The 4950-nt window shown below is 40.3% G+C and overlaps 1 pseudogene; it reads left to right on the forward strand.

Moving 5' to 3' along the window:
* The first annotated feature begins 330 nt into the window (after positions 1 to 330).
* On the forward strand, positions 331 to 977 carry LOC125920449 (60S ribosomal protein L27a-like; annotated as a pseudogene).
* Positions 978 to 4950: the final 3973 nt, after the last annotated feature.

Here is a 4950-nt window from a genome sequence, read left to right on the forward strand (position 1 = left end):
AAATGGTACAATGCCAGAGGTCTCCAACAGAGAGTCCCCAAAGAACCCACAAAAGCTCCCTATTTGAAAATGGTCCGTTTTGGGGTGTTTGCTATGCAGAGGGTTTTCACAAACTAGCACCACTAGGTTTCAAAAAAATACCCCTCTTTCCCCTGCCTAACCCCGGAGCATCTAGCAAATAAAGGCAAGAGGTGGAAAGAGTAAGAAGAAAAAACAGACATTGCCTCCCCACCCCACCCTCCTTGGGAAAACATTTCAAGTATCTTGGGGAACATGCAAGGAGAAGCTTTCAATTAGATATGTGACTGCTCTTTCTTCTGGGCTATGCACATGCCATCCAGAGTGAGGAAGAGCTGGAAACTTTGGGGCCATGTGAACTGGAGCCTGGTAAGCCAGGGCCACGGTGCCTTGGCAAACACCAGAAGCACCCAGAAGGCCAGGGGAATGCTGGTGACATGCATCACCACAGGATCAACTTTGACAAATATCACCCAGTTTACTCTGGAAAAGTTGGTATGAAGCATTATAACTTAAAGAGGAACCAGAGTTTCTGCCCAACTGTCAACCCTGATAAAGTGTGGACCTTGGTCAATGAGCAGACACAGGTAAATGCTACCCACCCCCCCCAAAAAAAACTGGAATTGTTCCTATCATTGATGTGATGCAATGGGGCTACTACAAAGTTTGGGGGAAGGGAAAGCTCCCAAAACAGCCTGCTATCATGAAGGCCAAATTCTTCAGTAGAAGAGCTAAAGGGAAGATTAAGGGCATTGGGGGAGCCTGCGTCCTGGTAGCTTGAAGTCACGTGGAGGGAGGTTCATTAAATGCTAACAAGTGCTCTGGGGTACCTGGGTGGCTCAGCTGGTTAAGCATCCAACTTCAGCTCAGGTCATGATCTCATGGTTTGTGGGTTCGAGCCCCATGTCAGGCTCTGTGCTGTCAGTTCAGAGCCTGGATATTGAAGCCTGCTTGGGATTCTGTGTCTCCTTCTCTTGTGGCCCCTCCCCTGCTCACGCTCTGTCTCTCTCTCAAAAATAAATAAACATTAAAAAAATATTTTTAAAAAACAAAATAAATTTTTAAAATGCTAACAAGTGCTCTTCTAAAAACAATTTAAAAATTAAAAAATCAGGTATGTGACAAGTCTTGATTTAAACTGGGCTGGAATTGTTAATGGCTCAAATTGTTCGAATCTCCAGTGTCTAGAAAAACAAAAGCCTTAGACACCATCCCGGAGCTTGGCATGGAGGTTAGTTAAGGTTTTATTTAAAGGTAATGGTGAGAAAGAATAAAGTGGTTTCCTCTTTGCACAGCACAGCCACTACATTCAATATACAGGTCACATTTGTGGGGCACCATCTAGAGTTCCTTAAGAACCAGAATGCTGCCCAACAGATTTACCTGCTCAACGAACACATAAAGAGAACCACCCAGGGAAAACAATCTCTGAGAGGCTGGAGCAGACTTTGAATGATAAGATTCTACCCAGAGACTTAACCTATGCAGTGGCACCAAGACTCCCTGGGACAGTGAGCTCTATCTGTGCTTTGTTTTGTTCAATGTCAGGCATGAGCTGGGATTTGACAAGTGAGTCCGGTTTTATGTGAGGAAAGGAGGGAAATCATCCCAGGAGGGAAGCATTAGGCTAGAAGGGGCTATACACCGAATGTTCGTGTCACCCCAGAATTTATATGTTGAAACCTAATCCTCAATGTGATGGTATCTAGAGGTGATTAGGTCATGAGGGTGGAGCCCTCCTGAATGATTAGTGCCCTTATAAAGAGACTCTAGAAAGCTCCCTTGCCCCTTCCAACATGTGAGGACACGTCTATGAATTGGGAAGTAGGACTTCAGCAGAATCTTAATCTTCAGAACTGAATCTGTAGGTTCTTTAATCTTAGTCTGCCTAACCTCCAGAACTCTGAGAAAAGAATTTGTTGTTGATAAGCCACACAGTCTATCACATTCTGTTTTGGCAGACCAAATGGATAAAGAAGGGAAGCAAAGGCTTAATAGGTGGGAATAGGGCAGTTGCAAAGAAACCAGAAGGACTTGGCTACAGCAAAAGGTGAACATTGCAGCAGCAGGAGAAAGAGTGTTACCTAAGTAGGGCAGAGTCATTAAAGTTGGAAAAAGAGGGGCACCTGGGTGGCTCAGTCTGTTAGGCATCCCACTTTGGCTCAGATCATGATCTCGCAGTTCTTGAGTTCCAGCCCCTTATCAAGCTGAGTTCAAGCCCCATGCTGGGCTATCTGCTGTCAGCACAGAGCCCACTTCAGATCCTCTGTCACTTCCCCTCTTTGCCCTTCCCCCACTTGCATGCTCTCTCTCAAAAATAAACTTTTTTTTTTTTTAGTTGGAAAAAGAAGTTTGGGCTTGCTGCAATGTATAACAGAGAACCATTAGAGTTTCTGAAACTAAGCATTGGCACATAAATGTGCTCTTTTTATTTTAAATAAAGATAAGCAAAATGGAGAAGAGAAGAATGAGGTTGAGAACCCCAGCTAGAAATCCACTGCGAAATTCCTATGGTGGCTCTACTTTTTGAACAGAAGTTACAACCTGTGATCTGACAAGTTAGGAGTGAACATAGATCAACAAAATAGAATACCTGAATTAAGGATGTTCCAGAAAGTCTTTAGTTATTGCCATTGCCAGGCATGTGGCAATGAGGTGGTATGATTTTTTAACCCTTCCTTGTTTGTTGGAACATGTTGTAAGACAAGATATCCCCGATCCTCCTGAAATTGGTCAATTTGGGGGCAAGCAGGAAATTATTTAGCAACAGTTGCACCATTATGAGATTTCATTCTTTCCCAGAGCTACGTTTTAGTTAGACTTCTATTTACAACGAATTCATCTCGAACAACCAACACAAAACAAAACAAAAAAAGTTACTCTGAACATGAATCAATTTGTTGGCTACCTCCCTGAAGCTAAATTTCCCGAAAAGTACCACACTCCACAGTCAGGTTTCCTGGGTGCCAGCCAAACTGAAGGTATTAATACTTCTTAGAAAGGACAGTATAATTCGTCTGTGGGAAAATGTTTCACACACACACACACACACACACACACACCATTTAACAATACAACTATCATATAATCTTAGCTCTATCTGTCCTGATTTCCTTACTCAGCTTCCACTCCCACTAACTTCTCAGCATGCCAGACGCTAGGACCTCAGGGGGTTTAACACTGAGCTCAGCTCAAATGTCTGGAGTAATAACTTTCTAAGTTTTGAAGCAATAAAAGAAACTACAAATGAAATGATCAATAATTACATCATTAAAAAATTCAAAACTTGTGCTAAACAAAAACTATACTGGAAAGACATACAGTGGACTAAATAATATTTATAGTAGTTAAACAAGGAAAGGGTTAAAATCTACATTAAAATGAGCTTGTAAAAATTGTTAAGAATATTATTCAGGCTCTCTGGACATATGAGAATATATGAAATAACCAGACAATCTGCATAAAAAATAGAAATTATAATTAGTAATCACAAATATGAGGAAATGTTCAATCACTCTAATAATCAAAGAAATACTTATTAAAATGATAACAAGACACCATTTTATACCAATTTGATTTCAAAATCAAATACTCAGGAATGGTGAGGTGGTGTACTTATACCTGCATAGAATAAATGGGTATGATAATGCTTTTTCAAAGAAGAGTTAACATAGTAAAGAGCTATTAAAATGTTATGTACCTTGATTCAGAAAGCCTATTTCCATGGATTTATTCTGAGGAAATAATCCAAAAGTATTTTCTAAACTTGCATATAGATTTCCATAGCAATATTATAATATCAAAACAAAACAAAGCAAAACAAACCTGGGTCTGTGTGCCTTACAGTTTAGAAATGGTGAATAAACAGTATTCTGCCTAATTAATGGAACAAAAGAATCCTAAAAAGAGGGGCACCTGGGTGGTTCAGTCGGTTGAGCATCCAACTTAGGCTCAGGTCATGATCTCACGGTGCCTGAGTTCGACCCCCGAGTCAGGGCTCTGTGCTGACAGCTCAGAGTCTGGAGCTTGCTTCAGATTCTGTGTCTCCCTCTTTCTCTCTCCTCCCCCGCTCATGCTCTGTCTCTCTCTTCTCAAAAATAAATAAACGTTAAAAAAAATTTTTTTAAGAATCCTACAAAGAAATGAAAAATGAGAACAGATGGATTTTCAGTGAATAGGAATGTGAGAGTATTGGGTTTTTACTTTCATTTTAAGTTCTGTTGATGTTGTTATAACAATGTTTGTATAAATTCTTTCTTGTTTTTAAGTTTTATTTATTTATTTTGAGAGAGAGTCAGAGAGAAAGACAGAGAGAAAGACCGAGCATGAGTGGGGGATGGGCAGAGAGGAGGAGAGAGAGAAAATCCCAAACAGGTTCCACGTTGTCAGTGCAGAGCCCAGCGCAGGGTTGGAATGCATGAACTGTGAGATCATGATTTGAGCTGGAAATCAGGAGTCGGACACTTGACCAACTGAGCCACCCAGGCACCCTGGTTAAATTCTTTCTTAATCAGTGAGCTAGTACTCATAATAAAGAACCTTCATTTTTTTCTTTCCTTTTTCCTTTTTCTGTAACACTGGCAATTCATAACAATCATAAGGAATCCTCAGTTTACACTGTAAATGCTCCATGCAATGCTATCAAGTAATTTGTCCTCAGATTTCCACTCTCCAGACCAGCCTATTTGGAGCTTCCTCTGAGGCTTTGTTTTTTTTGTTTTGTTTTGTTTTGTTTTATTATTATCTGTCAATTTATTTCATTTTGCTTTGGGAAACTATCACCCTGAAGTAGCCTGTCTGTATTTTACTTCTAAACACAATGAGAAAGACATCTGTGAAAAGTAGAGATATTTTCCTGGAATCATCAACACTTTACTTACACAATTCATTACTTTTTAGACTGAAGGGGACATTCTGAACTAAGTCCAAAGA

This window comes from Panthera uncia, chromosome B4 (genome assembly GCF_023721935.1).
Source record: "Panthera uncia isolate 11264 chromosome B4, Puncia_PCG_1.0, whole genome shotgun sequence".
NCBI classification, from domain to species: domain Eukaryota; kingdom Metazoa; phylum Chordata; class Mammalia; order Carnivora; family Felidae; genus Panthera; species Panthera uncia.